Genomic DNA, 16,438 nt, shown 5'->3' on the forward strand with positions numbered 1-16,438 from the left:
TGCACACTAGTTCCCGAGAAGACCATGGACTTGAAATCACACACAGTGTTTGTATAGGTGACTGGATTCTCTCTAAGACACGTGGTAAGTGCTGCCTCTGCTCTTGAAAGGGAGAGACTCCTGTTGTCTCTTGCTTAATGTGAAACTGCCAGGAGACCCAGAGAGCAAAGCGGAGACGTGGATCCTTGCTGGGCGACAGTGATGAACGAGGGGGCTCGCTCTTCGTGGTCATTGACGTTGAAACTGAGAAAGGCAAATATTTGCCAAGAGGAGCATACGAAACCCGGGTCTCTTACTGTAGCTTTCTGGCCGTCACATCATTCTCTCTCCTGTTGCTGATTTTTCCAGACCTTTCCTATGAGTTTTTTTCTCAGCCGCACAGAGATGGAACCTTAGGTTTCTGTGTTTGCTTTGCTATTACAGAAGCCCTGATTTAGCCGTCATTTGATAGTGACTGTGACCCTGCTTCCTTGCAGGTACCTAACCCTTCTCTTGATTACTTGGGCTTTGTTTTGCCTCCCGAGGATCTTGATATTTTGTTGAGGGCAGCATTTGGTTGTATGTTGATAGGTTTATATTTAAGTGCTTCAACTCAGATGGTGAGAGGAGCCCTGAACAGGAATGTTTGGCATCTCTTTTCATGGGAGTTTAGTTTGTCTCTGTGCAAAGGAGGCTCAGATGATACAGAATCCACCTGCAATGCAGAAGACAGGGGTTCGATCCCTGGGTTGGGAAGATCCCCTGGAGGAAGACATGGCAACCCACTCCAGTATTCTTGCCTGGAGAATCCCATGGACAGAGGAGACTGGCAGGCTACAGCGTATGGGGTTGCAAGGAGTTGGACACAACAGTGACTAAGGATTTTTCACTTTTCACTTTCAAAGCATCAGTTAATATACCATGAATGAGAAGCAAACCAATTGATTGCTGTGAGTTTCAGAAATACACGGCATTGCCTCCTACAATCCCCTCTTCCAGGTTGCTTATTTGCCAGGCCGACACTCTCTGGGCCTCGACTTGGGAGCAGAGCCAATGTGTTGTTGGCTGTTCCGAGTGTCCCCGAAAGGAAACAGAGAACTTTGCAGCTTTTAAGTTTCCTTGAGGTTGGCAAAAGTCATCAAAACTTAAGTAGAGATTCACCAAATTCCCCTTTCCCCTACTGGCAAGTATTAAGTAACAATATTCATTAGATACCACTGAGAGGCTGTGTAATAAAGAAATAATCCTAGGCCTTGGTGGCTCTCACTCTCCAGAAGAGTTGAAATTGAGAATATAATTAAAGATTAAAACATTGTTTGCATTCTAGAACATGGAGAAATCTTCCTCTCCATTGCGGGACCATATTAATAAGGAAGAGATCAGTTTCCAATAACCAAGACGACAGAAGCTCATTTATTAACATCAGTCATGTTGAAGCTGTCTGACTCATTACTTCTTTGTCTTTTTCCTACAAGACTGGAGCTGTCCAGGAATAGTGAGGGATACCAGTCTTATCTCAAAAAAAATTTATCAAAATCTATGCAGCATTCTGAATTTGGATGGGAGTGTTCACAGGGAAAGGGGGAGGCAGAGAATGAGATGGTTAGATCACTGACTCAGTGGATGTGAATTTGAGCAAACTCTGGGTGATAGTGAAGGACACAGTAGCCTGGCATGCTGCAGTCCATGGGGTCAGAAAGAGACGTGACTGAGAGACAAACAGTTCAGTCTCTGAGTCACGTCTGACTCTTTGCGACCCCATGGACTGCAGCACACCAGGCCTCCGTGTCCATCACCAACTCCGGGAGTTTACTCAAACTCATCTCCATTGAGTCGGTGATGGCATCCAACCGTCTCATCCTCTGTCATCCCCTTCTCCTCCCACCTTCAATCTTCCCAGCATCAGGGAACTTCCAAATAAGTCAGTTCTTTCCATCAGGTGGCCAAAGTATTGGAGTTTCAGCTTCAACATCAGTCCTTCCGATGAATATTCAGGACTGATTTCCTTTAGGATGGACTGGTTGGATCTCCTTGCAGCCCAAGGGACTCTCAAGAGTCTTCTCCAATGCCACAGTTCAAAAGTATCAATTCTTCGGCGCTCAACCTTCTTTATAGTCCCAACTCTCACATCCATACATAACTATTGGAAAAACCATAGCCTTGACTAGACGGACCTTTGTTGGCAAAGTAATGTCTCTGCTTTTTAATATTCTGTCTAGGTTGGTCATAACTTTTCTTCCAAGGAGTAAGCATCTTTTAATTTCATGGCTGCAGTCATCATCTGCAGTGATTTTGCAGCCCCCCAAAATAAAGTCTGCCTCTGTTTCCCCATCTGTTTACCATGAAGTGATGGGACTGATGCCATGATCTTAGTTTTCTGAATGTTGAACTTTAAGCCAACTTTTTCACTCTCCTCTTTCACTTTCATCAAGAGACTCTTTAGTTCTTCTTCGCTGTCTGCCATAAGGGTGGTCTGAGATTATTGATATTTCTGCATGTCTGCATCTGCATGTCTGAGGTTATTGATATTTCTCCCGGCAACCTTGATTCCAGCTTGTGCTTCATCCAGCCCAACATTTTTCATGTTGTATTCTGCGTATAAGTTAAATAAGCAGGGTGACAATATACAGCCTTGATGTACTCCTTTTCCTATTTGGAACCAGTCTGTTGTTCCATGTCCAGTTCTAACTGTTGCTTCCTGACTTGCAGACAGGTTTCTCTAGAGGCAGGTAAGGTGGTCTGGTGTTCCCATCTCTTTCAGAATTTTCCACAGTGTGTTGTGAGACTGAACGACCGCAACCTCTATAGCTCTTTAGTTCTGTAACTCACTATACTCCTGTTTGTCAAAAAATAATTTTCACGCTATCAGGTTCAGCCAGTATTTGATGCAAAGAATAAAAGGTTGATAGGAACTAGTGTACCTGCCTGTGTTGAGGTTGTATCACTGAGGCTGGGAAAGAGGCAAGAACACCATAAAATGCTGCCAGACCATCCCGACACAGTGACGAAAAGAAACCTTGGCGGTCAGATACCTTGTGCTCTGAGCTCCTTGCAGCCCACTGCACCCTGAACCTCAGAGTGGACTCAGAGAAGAGCCCGGGGCCTTTTCCAATTGGATTGTAAAAGTTTATCTGCACGAGCACCATTTCATTTTCTCGCTCCGCTTTTTTGTTGCTGTTCACATTTGTTTGTTTTCCATTTGCCTCAAAATCGAATCAGAAGGCATTCAAGGCCAAGGGTGCAGGATAGTCTTCTCATGCATGCATCCAGGCGCCGCTGTTGCTTGTTCTTGCTCTTTAGAGTTTTTGAGGGCCCAGAGCAGACACTGTCAGTAATAGTTCTTGAAATGTCCTTTTTTATGTTTATTGCTAGTGTTATTGGCAGGTGGAGGAGGAAAGTGTCTTTCTCTGTCTGTGGCATTGACTGGGAGGGGAAAATGTGGTTCAGTGACTGGGCAGAAAGAAACTGTCCACTCCCGGCTCTGTACGGCTTGCATTTGGTAGCCAAATGCCTCTGGCTTTGCCGCTCTCTGCCTTGTGTTTTGTTGTGACTGGAAATTCCTTGGGGACCAGGGCTCCCTGCATCCCCTTCCTGCCTGGTCTTGGCTCGCCTGAGTGAACCAGCCCTGAAGGCTAGTTCCCCTCTATGCCTCCCTCCCCGCTCCCTGCCCAGCTGCTGAGCAAAGAATGTCTTTTTCACAAGATGTGCTGCTCGTCATCGTTTGTACTATTCATGGCTCTCAGTAAATTGGAAGCGCTGAGTGTCAGGTATTTAAGTGGATGGGAACCAGGACTTCTCCACCGGTTAAGAGTCCGCCTGCCAGTGCAGGGGACACGGGTTTGATCCCTGGTCCGGGAAGATTGCATGTGCCTCAGGGCAGCTAAGGCTGTGCGCCACCGTGACTGGAGCCCGCGCTCGGCAGCTAGCGAACAGTCATGGTCACCGCACCTGGAGAAAGCCTGAGCACAGCAACGAAGACCCAGTGCAGCTGGAAGTTAGAGAAATCAGTGGCTGGGAACCAGGTGCAGGGGTGCCTGCAGGTGAGCATGTGAAGATGACTCTGCTGAGTGGGTGCCAGGATTGGGTCTGCAGGCTTCAGCAGCAGGCAGGGCCCGAAAGGCAGGTGGAGGCCTCATAGCGGCCACCGCTGTGGGCAGCAGGCCCTGGGGGCTCATGAGCAGGGACTGGGGTGTGCAAAGTGGTGTTTTAGGACGATTAATAAAGTGGAAGAATGCAGCTAAATAAGGTAGTCCTTTGTAGCTGTTAAAAAGATAATTGGTTCATGTTACTTATCTTTTATCCCTCTGTTTGGGCAGGAGAAAAATCTCCAGGAGAAATAAACGAGGAATCCCTCATAAATATTAATGTAAAACTCTGTCTATGGAGAATAAATATAGGGACATTTTGCTTTAACTGCTCTGTGTCGTTGTGCTTCATTAGCATATATGTTGTAAAAGATCCTCCTCTTCCCTTGAGAAAACCATATTTAGTTCAGCTAATAGCTGCCTGCTGGAAGCCGCAGGTTGTCGAGATCGTTGTACTTCAGACGGCCAGGAGAGCTGCTGTGACCCGTGACAGCCGGCTGGTTTCCTGGGCTCACCGTACTCAGGAGTGCTGGGCCCCGGCAGGAAGCCAGCAGCAAGTCCTGATCCAGTCTCGTTTTCTGGACCCTTTTTCAGGACCTTTGCTTCATGCCTGGTTTCCTAGTGTGTCTGTGTGCACGTGTGACTGCACAGACACGTGTCCTTCTGTTTTGTTCTCTTCAGTTTGCAGGCATTCATCAAGCTCTCTCAGTAGGCTGCTGCTACTGCTGCTGCTAGGTCACTTCAGTCGTGTCCGACTCTGTGTGACCCCATAGACGGAAGCCCACCAGGCTCCCCCGTCCCTGGGATTCTCCAGGCAAGAACACTGGAGTGGGTTGCCGTTTCCTTCTCCAATGTGTGAAAGTGAAAAGTGAAAGTGAAGTCGCTCAGTCGCATCCGACCCTTAGCGACCCCATGGACTTCAGCCCACCAGGCTCCTCCATCCATGGGATTTTCCAGGCAGGAGTACTGGAGTGGGTTGCCATTGCCTTCTCCGCTCTGTAGGCTAGGCATGTGCTTAATCAAGCTGGAACTGTAAGGTGATCAAGTACTCCTCTCTGTATAAACAGACAGAGAATGAGTTGCCTGTGAAGCTGGTTAGGTTGGAGGCACCCACAAGCCTTGGGAGAAGCAATATGATGGATTTGTTTACACTCCATGCCTCCCACTTCTCAAAAGTGTTGGGGAGGGGACTTCCCTGGGGGTCCAGCCAAAAAAAATGTCCTTTTTATTATAGGGGACTGGAATGCAAAAGTAGGAAGTCAAGAGCTACCTGGAGTAACAGGCAAATTTGGCCTCAGTGTACAAAATGAAGCATATCAAAGGCTAACAGAATTTTGCCAAGAGAATGTTCTGGTCATAGCAGACACCCTCTTCCAACAACACAAGAGAAGACTCTACACATGGACATCACCAGATGGTCAATACCGAAATCAGATTATTTATATTCTTTGCAGCAAAATGTGGAGAACCCTATACAGTCAGCAGAAACAAGACCAGGAGCTGACTGTGGCTCAGATCATGAACTTTTTACTGCCAAATTCAGACTTAAATTGAAGAAAGTAGGGAAAACCACTAGACCATTCAGATATGACCTAAATCAAATCCATTATGATTATACAGTGGAAGTGACAAATATATTCAAGGGATTAGATCTGATAGAGTGTCTGAAGAACTATGGATGGAGATTCATGACATTGTACAGGAGGCAGGGATCAAGACCATCCCCAAGAAAAAGAAATGCAAAAAGGAAAAATGGCTGTCCGACGAGGCCTTACAAATAGCTGAGAAGAGAAAAGACACAAAAGGCAAAGCTAGCAAAGTAATGCTCAAAATTCTCCAAGCTAGGCTTCAACAGTATGTGAACATGAACTTCCAGATGTTCAAGCTGGATTTAGAAAAAGCAGAGGATCAAATTGCCAACATCCGCTGGGTCATTGAAAAAGCAAGAGAATTCCAGAAAAACATCTATTTTTGCTTTATTGACTATACCACAAAGCCTTTGACTGTGTGGATCACAGCAAACTGTGGAAAGTCATTAAAGAGGTGGGAATACCAGACCACCTGACCTGCCTCCTGAGAAATCTGTATGCAGGTCAAGAAGCAACAGTTAGAACCAGACATGGAACAACAGACTGGTTCGAAATCAGGAAAGGAGTACGTCAAGGCTGCATACTGTCACCCTGCTTATTTAACGTCTATGCAGAGTGCATCATGAGGAATGATGGGCTGGATGAAGCACAAGCTGAAATCAAGATTGCTGGGAGAAATATCAATAACCTCAGATACGCAGATGACACCTCCCTTATGGTAGAAAGTAAAGAAGAACTAAAGAGTCTCCTGATGAAAGTATAGAGGAGAGTGAAAAAGCTGGCTTAAAACTCAACATTGCAAAAACTAAGATCCTGTCATCTGGTTGCAGCACTTCATAGCAAATAGATGGAGAAACAATGGAAACAGTGGCAGGCTTTTACTTTTTTGGACTCCAAAATCACTGCAGATGGTGACTGCGGCCATGAAATTAAAAGATGCTTGCTCCTTGAGAGAAAAACTGTGACCAACCCAGACAGCATATTCACATGCACAGGCACTACTTTGTCAACAGAGGTCCGTCTAGTCAAGGCTGTGGTTTTCCCAGTGGTCATGTGTGGATGTGAGAGCTGGACTATGAAGAAAGCTGAGTGCAGAAGAATCGATGCTTTTGAACTGTGGTGTTGGAGAAGACTCTTGAGAGTCCCTTGGACTGCAAGGAGATCCAACCAGTCCGTCCTAAGGGAGATCAGTCCTGGGTGTTCATTGGAAGGACTGATGCTGAAGCTGAAACTCCAATACTCTGGCCACCTCATGTGAAGAGCGGACTCATTTGAAAAGACTCAGAGGCTGGGGAAGATTGGGAGCAGGAGGAGAAGGGGACGGCAGAGGATGAGATGGTTGGATGGCATCACCGACTCAATGGACATGAGTTTGAGCAAGTTCCGGGAGTTGGTGATAGACAGGGAGGCCTGGTGTGCTGCAGTCCCTGGAGTCACAAAGAGTCAGACACACCTGAGCAACTGAACTGAACTGAATCGTAGACACTGGGTCATGATACCTTAATACTGTCAATGAGCTCATTATAATATACTGTTTTTGTCTACTTTTGTGTATATTTTAAATTTTTCAGTTTTTTTTTTTCTTATTTAAATATGAAGCTTGGGAGCTTGGATTATTCTTGAAGTAGTGGAGTTTCAGTGTGGGGATGGTAGGAAAAGTCTTGGGAGTGGGTGTCGTCTGGCAGGGGCAGTGGAGGGAGCACCGAGGGGAGGGTACACAGGGAAGATGCTGGAGAAGGACACTGTCGCCCTGCCCAGCCCCACCCTGCCCGCCAGGGCACCTCAGCCCTTTGCTGTCAGGATCTGGCCCTAGCCTCACTCTCAGCTGATCTGTCCTATATTTATCTGAGGCCCTTTGTGACACAGACTAAAATTTAAGACTCCATGTCTTCCATAGATACTGAATCAAAGAGAAACTGCATAAAGTGGAAAACTATAATAAAGAACCTGGCCATTAAGCACCAAGTCGAATGTGGCAGCCTGCGAGATCAGTTTAAAATTATGTTTCATTGCATCCTCTAATTGCATTTCTCCTTTACAAGGTGATTTTATCCAGGAAGACAGCTGTCTGGTGTGGTTATTACATCACTCCGGCCCGTCCTAGGCAAAGGAAGAAAAGAAATGGTGGTTGTATAGTACACTCATCAAATAGAAGTTGGGTCTTTTTTTTAATCCCTTTTTGCATAACAAAGAGAGCTTCAGGATTGTTAATATTTCACAGGATGCCTTTCCCAATCCACAGTGGTTATAAGTGAAACTTTTTTTTCATCTTTCTGTTCTTCCTTGGAAGGGAAAGTAATTTCAGTGGTCTCTTGAAGTGTGTCTCTTTTTCTTTCTGTGCCGTCCAGGCTATTAGTAACCCATAGATTTTGACCCAGAAAGTCCCTGTTTAGAGTCTGATGGTCTCTGTTCATCTCTGCTGAAAACTGCTCTGTTAGCTCTGACTGGTACAGTGACCTCAGTAACATGGAAACATGAAATGGCTTTGTCTCTTAGTTTGAGTCTTTTAGGGCAGAATGGATTTTGTCTGGCGTACCAGTCACTTTGATAGTCTTAATTTATGGCAGATACCCAGGGTTTTTGTGTTTTTTTTTTTTAGTAATAAAACACAAAAAACAACCTGAAAAACCTTTTTTCTGCCCAGGTTAGACTTATTTCTAGCTTCCTGAGACTTGAGGTATATCATCTCCCTAAAGGAGATCAGTCCTGGGTGTTCATTGGAAGGACTGATGCCAAAGCTGAAACTCCAATACTTTGGCCACCTCATGAGAAGAGTCGACTCACTGGAGAAGACTCTGATGCTGGGAGGGATTGGGGGCAGGAGGAGAAGGGGACGACAGAGAATGAGATGGCTGGATGGCATCACTGACTTGATGGACATGAGTTCGAGTGAACTCTGGGAGTTGGTGATGTGGACAGGGAGGCCTGGCGTGCTGTGATTCATGGGGTTGCAAAGAGTTGGACACGACTGAGCGTCTGAACTGAACTCAGTTGAACTGAAAGTGTGCTTAGTGTGAAGGAATTGGTCATGGTCTTTTCGTTTGGAAAGTTTTTCAGCCCGGATTCAGCTCTGAACTCAGGGCCTGCTGGTCCTTAGGATGAGCTGTCAAGGTCAGTGTTCACTCTGGACATTCTCACACACTGTCATTGTGACAGTGAGCCAGAATGGGCTCCCGAGAAAAGGGACCCACGGACCAGGTGTGGGGCCAGCTCTTCCTCGGGGTGAGGGAGCCTTTGGGGCAGTGATTCCCACCCCAGATGCACGTTAGAATTTTACAGGGATCTCTGGGGGGAGAGGCCTAGACACTCACTTTCTTAAATAGCTCCCAGGGCGATCCCTGTTTGCACCTGAGATTCAGTACTCCTGTTCCAAGAGGGGTGAAGGGACACTCCAGGGACAGAGCTATCTTGTTAGAACGTCTGCAGGATGCGGGGAGTAACTGTTGTGGGGAAGAACTGGGGAGAGCCTGTTTGCTTAAGGCCACCAACAAGAGCCTGTTGGAATTTAAAACTCAGAAAAGGTGCATCCTGACTTGATTGCTCGTCAGTTCCCAGATGTATCCGATGTCTCAATACCTGATTTTTCTTTTTTTTTTTTTTGTTTTTTATTTTATTTTTTTTTTATTTTACAATATTATATTGGTTGGTTTTGCTATACATTGACATGAATTCGCCCCGGGTTTACATAAGTTCCCCCTCCTGAACCCCCCTCCCACCTCCCTCCTCCCTTTATCCTCCCTCTGGGTCATCCCCGCATGCCAGCCCCAAGCATCCTATAACATGCATTGACCCTGAACTAGTGATTCGTTTCACATATGACAATATACGTGTTTCAATGCCATTCTCCCAAATCATCCCACCCTCACCCTCTCCCATAGAGTCCCAAAGACTGTTCTATACATCTTTGTCTCTTTTGCTGTCTCGTATACAGGGTTATCATTTGCATCTTTCTAAATTCCATATATATGCGTTAGTATACTGTCAATACCTGATTTTTCTGACCAGCTTTATTGAGCTTTGTGGCTCTTTGGTCCACAGAATAAGGTAGTCTGGTGATACTTTACTTTTTTCCTTTAAATGTGTTTTTTATATTAGTGGTTTGGTCTTTCAGATTAAATTGCAGTCTACAACTAAACGTGTTGCATTGTCATTTTGTACACTTTTAAAGGTATTGCTATAAATTAGAAGTATACAATTTAGTTTATTGTTAGTCTGATGTATATTACTTTTCATTACAGCTTTTTTTGAACAACTGTATTGGGGTGTACCAAAAATACAGTAAACTGTATGAATATAAAGTATGTAATTTTTGATACCCGTGAAACCCTCACCTTATCGTGATCTAGGTAATGAACATGTCCGTCACCCCTGCGTTTCCTCACGCCCCTTTGTAGTCTTGCTCACCCTTTCCCTCCGTCCCTTCACAGTCTCTGAGCTGCTTTTAGTTGCTGTGGATTAATTTGCATTTTCCAGAGGTTTATGTAAATGGAGTCATAGCGTATACTCTTTTTGCTGTGACGGTTCTTACTCAGCATTGTTTTGAGATTACTCTCTGTTGTTGCACGTGTCAGTCAAGCATTTGTTTTTGTTGCTGAGTTGTGTTCCATTGAGTGGATATACCACAGTTCATTTATCCCTCTTGCTGAACAGTTTCATTGTTTCCAGTTTTTGACTACTGCAAATAGAGCCAGTGTAAACATTCATGCTCAAGTCTCTGTATGGACATATGCTTTCATTTCCTCTTGGGTAAACACTTAAAGAGTACAATATCTAGGTCATATGGTAGGTGTATGTTTCATTTTTTAAGAAATTGCCTAACAGTTTTCCAAAGGGACTGTAGCATTTTACGTTCCTGGCAGCAGGACATGAGAGTTCCAATTGCTCCCTGTCCTCACCGACACTTGGCATACTCAGTTTTTTTAATGTTCAGCATTCCAGTAGGTGTGCAGTGGTATCTCCTTGTGGTTTTAACATGCAGATTTCCTTAATGACTAGCGATGATGAGCGTCTTTCTTGTGCTTATTCACCATCTCTGTATCTTCTTTGGTAAAGTGCAAAAATTTGAGAAATGAAAGTTTCCTTTGATGGCTTTGAAGATGCCTTAATATAGAGCCTATCATAGATAAGTTATTATATATTGCTTGATTGGTGCGTATCTGTCAGGTACCTACTGTGTGCTCATCATGCTACCAGTTGCTGTGGGGAATTGAGAGGAAATAGTAGTCAGGGACCTGGGGATCAAACACTGCAGGTTTTACTGGAACATTTCATGGTGTTTCTTCACCTTGTCCATCATCTTTCCTGTGCCTGTGTCATGGCTGTGGGTCTGGAGTTGATTGGTGCTTAAGAATAGGTATTTAATTCAGTTTGTGCTGACTTTTCTGGTAGGGGTACTGGTCTCTGAACCACTGCGGTCTAGACTCTTGCTGTCCTTTATCTTTAATCGGTATTTATTTATAGTCTGCTCTGCTTTTTGTTAATTTTAAAAATAAAATCTGACGTCCTTAATGCCAGATGCCGGATATCCAGTGATGAATAAACCTTTCTTTAAAGAACTTAGAGCGTCCTGAGGAGACAAGTGCAGATGCTGTTAAAACTCAAAAGGACACGAAATCAACTCCAGGGAACCAGGAACGCTCTCTGGATGATACGGACTCAGGAAAGCTGAAATTCCCTATAAACAGACTGACATATAGTGCCAATGGCTTGTATTAGAACAGCCATGGACATGAGTTTGAGTGAACTCCGGGAGTTGGTGATGGACAGGGAGGCCTGGCATGCTGTGATTCATGGGGTCACAAAGAGTCGGTCACGACTGAGCGACTGAACTGAACTGAAGACAGGCCCACTGGGCTTCCCAGGTGGCCCAGTGGATAAAGAATCTGCCTGCATTGCAGGAGATGCAGGTTTGATCCCCAGGTTGGGAAGATCCCCTAGAGAAGGGAGTGGCTACCCACTCTAGTATTCCTGCCTGGAGAATGCCATGGACAGAGGAGCCTGTAGGGTCCGTGGGGTTGCAAAGAGTCGGAGACAACTGAGGTGACTGGACACACACACAGCAAGACAGGTCCACTGCCTGTTCCCTCCTAAGAGGAAGGGGTAGAGGCAAGACTCTGGAAGTAGAAGCTGCTGGATCAGACCACCCCATTCCACCTCTCCCTCTTCTACCCTGCTCCTCTCCCAGAGCCCACTTCCTGCAGTAGTGAAGAGAGACCGCTCCCTTCAGCTCTCCAGGAGGCATGCATGGGCCTAGAGCAGCTGCCTGTGCCACTGTGTGCTAGGGGTGCCATCAGCTGGGGCCTTGTGGTATGGAGAGTGGCAGACGGCTGTGAGGGGGCCTGAGGCCCAGTGCTGCTTTCTCTGGCTTGCTTTCTGAGGCAGTGGTTCTCCCCTCCCTGTATCATCTTTGTCCCTAGAAACCTTGTGGGTTTTTGGGGTTTTCCCGCACTATTTAATAACCCAGCAGTGGACCTCGCCAGGCTTAAGATCAAGCTTGCAGAAGACCCTAGTCTCCCAGTGTTGGTGGACTCTCAGTAGGACAGAGTCGCCTCTTGTGGTCTGACCACAGATCAACTCTGTTATGTATCGCTGAGCTGAATGTCCTCATGCCCCCTCCAGCTCCTCTGCTGCTGCTGCTGTTAGGTCACTTCAGTCGTGTCCGACTCTGTGTGACCCCATAGACAGAAGCCCACCAGGCTCCCCCGTCCCTGGGATTCTCCAGGCAAGAACACTGGAGTGGGTTGCCATTTCCTTCTCCAATGCATGAAAGTGAAAAGTGAAAGTGAAGTCGCTCAGTCGTGTCCGACCCTTAGCGACCCCACGGACTGCAGCCTACGAGGCTGCTCCATCCATGGGATTTTCTAGGCAGGAGTACTGGAGTGGCTTGCCATTGCCTTCTCCGTCCAGCTCCTCTACCCTGCTGTATTTGGGGCTCAGGCACAGACAATCACAGGTAGATCTTTCTAAGAAATGTTAATTCTTGGCTCTGAGAACTTTGTTTCTGTACGATTGCCCCAGTGTCCCCCCACCCACCCCCCGAGTTAGATTTGCTGGGACTTAAATGTCTCTAGAGAGGAAACCTGGGGGTTTTTAGCTGTCGGTTTAATATCCTGTCCCCTCTCCCATCCTGGCTCCACCCCTTGCAGCTCCACTCATGTTTCCTGGGGTCCGTTCCTTCCACTCATCTGCTCCTGCTGCTACAGCTCAGTGCCCCAAAGAGAAGGTCCTCCGAAGCCTATCACAGTCTTAAATAAAAGTTCATTTCATTTTTATCATATTGTTAAGCCAGTGTAAATCCCAAGCACAGTAGCTCCAGAAAGGCGTTCATTTCCTATCTGACACATAACAAAATAGATTTGAATTTTTGTTGTTGCTGTTGACTTGAGCACCTTGGGAAAAGTAAAATAAAATAACTGAAATTAAGTAAATAAAAGGCACCAAATCCCTTTTCCTTCTCTTGGCCTGAACTCTCATCTTCTATTGTCAGTTAAAATGGACTCCCCACTCCAAATGTGCCATGCACAGAACCCAACTTCACAGATCAGATGTGGGGCCACGGTGGGTTCTTGCAAGTTAACTTCTGCTCTCTTTTAAAAGATTTTTTGTTGTTGTTGCACTTATTTAACAAAGGACACTTAAATATTTAACAGTCTCCTAAGACCAATTAATTCAATACAGTTCATCCAGCAGACATTTAGACAGCATGTGGCATTGTCCTCCCCATTAAGGAAGCTCTGATGTTGTTGAGGGACGTGTCTAGAGGGTCATGAATGCCCGGACTCAGAAGAGCCAGGAGGCAGCTGCTTCCCTCAGATCATTTCACCATGAAGAAAGCCAAGGGTGCAGGTCGGGAGGTATTTCTCCTAAACAAGTCACAGGGATTCTTAACAGCAGAGCCAGGACTGGACCGTCTTGATTGTTCTGCTCCTCTGATGCTCCTGCTGGTATTCTACTGCTGTTTCCTGACTTGGTGGGCAGTGGCAGTGGAGGAGGAAGAGAGAGAAACCTCAAAAACAAGATATGAAAAAACAATGGGAATTTCCCTGATGGTCTAGAGAGTCGGACCATGAAGAAGGCTGATCGTCAAAGAATTGATGCTTCTGAATTGTGGTGCCAGAGAAGACTCTTGAGAATCCCTTTGACAGCATGGAGTTCAAACCAGTCAATCCTAAAGGGAATCAACCCTGACTATTCATTAGAAGGACTGATGCTGAAGCTCCCATACTTTGGCCACCTGATGCAAAGAGCTGACTCATTGGAAAAGACCGTGATGTTGGGAAAGACTGAGAGCAGAAGGAGAAGAGGGCAGCAGAGGATGAGATGATTAGATGGCAATGCACGTGAATTTAAGCAAACTCCCGGAGACAGTGGAGGACAGGGAAGCTGGTGTGCTGCAGTCCGTGGGGCTGCAGAGAGTCGGACGGGACTTAGCGACTGAATAACGACAGCCAGTGTTTAAGGCTTGAGCTTTCATGCCGTGGACCCGTGTTAGATCCCTGCTTGGGAAACTTAAGATCCCACAACCCCATGGTACAGCCGGAAAAAAGCGTCTTTTTTAGGTGATGTTTTTTGATGGTGTCATAGAATTGCCACACCTGTTTGCTGTTCTGAGATTTCCCACATGGGTTACTTTGCTGATTGCTTTTTGAGTCTTGTGTGTGTGCCTCACGGAGGCCACGCAGCCCATTGCTTCTGGTTCTTTGCAAGAAGGGGACAGTTTCAACATTTGTGTGCCGAGAATTCCAGCTTTCTGCATCAGTGCTCCTTGTGGCCCTGGAGCTCTGCCCTGTTAGCACTACTTTTTGGCAGAGAAACAATACTTTATCAGCCAGTACGAACAGATATTTCTGTTCTACAAGTGAGCCCAGATTTATAGACTCAGGGTTCAAAGAAAGGAGATGAGAGATCACCAACCACAACTGAATCTACAGCGAGGGAAGAAATAGTATCAGGCTGGTTCATAATGAAAGCTGGTGCACAAGGCACCCATTCAGTTCTGGCAGGGTTTCCTCTGAGAGGTGCTGTCACCCTCCTTGCCTTTACCTTGTCCAGTGTCTCCCGGCTGGGTGGTGGTGGGACTGGGGCTCAGACCTGGGCTCTGGGACTGCAGAACCCACACATCTGAGCTGCGTTCACCTCTGTCATTGATCAGGTGTTTTGGGAGCAGATGCTGAGATGGAGTTTGGGGTGCAGTGTATGTTTTGGGGATCAGCACCTGTCTGAGGAAGGGGGACAGAGCAGGGTTGGCCAGGGGAAGACGGTGAACTGTGGTGAGCCTGGACAGAGCCTGCTCCAACCCGGGAGATCTCTGGAGCGCACATTGCCTCTCAGAGCCGTCCTGCATCAGCCAGAAGCCTCGGCCTTTCTCATCCTCCCTTGCTCAGCTGCCAGATGCAGGTGGCTCCAGGAAAGCCAGGACTGTCCCTGGGTGAGCTGGCAGCTGGAAACCGAGTGCTGACTATATTCCCCTGGCCGGGCAGCACGTTCCTCCTTGAAGAGGGAGCTGTCGCCTCGTGTCCTCGTCAGCCACACCACCATTACCGTTCGGCTCAGCATTGGTCTCTGCTGCAGGAGCTTGGACGTTTGTTGGCCTCAGTAGCTGTTACTGTAGCGACTTTTCTAAGTACAAGTCCGTGCTGTCGGGCCACTGCTTCCACGGGTCCATCATGCCGACAGCGGTTGGCTGATAATAACTGGTCAGGTCACATTATCCCCTTGGGTGTTCAGTGCTCTTCCGTGGTTGGTGATATAAGGATCTTCCATCCTTCCTGCCTACTCCCATGCATTCATGCATGTCTGCACCTTAGACTTGTTAAAAAAGATATTTATTTAGGCCGTGCCAGCTCTTAGTTGCAGCAGGTGGGATCTTTGTGAACTCTTAGTTGTGTCATGTGCGATCTAGTTCCCTGACCAGGGGTGGAACCCAGGCCCCCTGCGCTGGGAGTGAGGAGTCTTAGCGGCTGAACCACCAGGAGTGTCCCTGAACCTTAGACTTTCTTGTCCCAACCTTCCAGTCTTTCCTTCTGGGCCCTTGACCGAATGACTGGGCCACTTGCCACTGCCTATAAGCCTGTGGGTCTTCTGGCCTCTGCCTCTGGTTTTCCATACACGGCTGACACCTTGCTACAGCTCTCAGTGCCTTCTGACCAGGGGGCCTCTCTCACTGCTGACTTTGTGCCCCTCCCGAACAAGTCTGTACTGTAGCTGCCGGGCACTTCTGGCTTGTACCCATGAAAGGCGGGCTTGGGCTTTTTCCTCCTCCCCCGGCTGATCCGTGGGGTGCCCTGTACAGACCAGTACAAGCTGCGGAAGGGAGGCTGAGGCTGTGCGGGGTGCCTGGAGCTGGAGGCCTGCGGTTCTGCCCGTGCTCCGTCCAGGGTGTGCTGCTGCCCTCTCCACGCTGGCGGTGGCTGGGCCTGAGCAGCCCGAGGACTGGACACATCTGACAGCACCCAGCGAGCCCCGCCAGACATGGTGCTTCTTTCCCTGTGATAAGAGAGGCAAAATGCAGTCGCTTGTGTTTTACTTTATATAGGTGTCAAGAGCTGTGAAAGGTCTGAGACTTTTACTGGCCTCTCCCCCCACCCCTTTTCAAGCTAAAATGTTAGCTTATCATAATTACCTAGATGCTGACAGAAGTCCCAGCCAAAGGAGTAGCCAGACTGTCGGCAGGGTCTTGTTGGGCCCCCTGAACCCCATGAGGGGTGATGTGGGTTTCCCCAGATGGATGACTGCATTCACAGTGGGTTACATCACAGGAAGGGACACTGAGTCTTGGGAACTCGC

At 47.1% G+C, this 16,438-nt stretch overlaps 1 protein-coding gene across 2 annotated transcripts in view; it reads left to right on the forward strand.

The window, feature by feature from the left end:
• Positions 1 to 16,438, forward strand: part of MED27 (mediator complex subunit 27) — a 227,305-nt gene that overhangs the window by 75,577 nt on the left and 135,290 nt on the right. The gene's annotated exons all lie outside the window — the stretch shown is intronic.

This window comes from Moschus berezovskii, chromosome 11 (genome assembly GCF_049115385.1).
Source record: "Moschus berezovskii isolate FMDL1 chromosome 11, NW_MosBer_1.0, whole genome shotgun sequence".
Lineage (NCBI taxonomy): Eukaryota > Metazoa > Chordata > Mammalia > Artiodactyla > Moschidae > Moschus > Moschus berezovskii.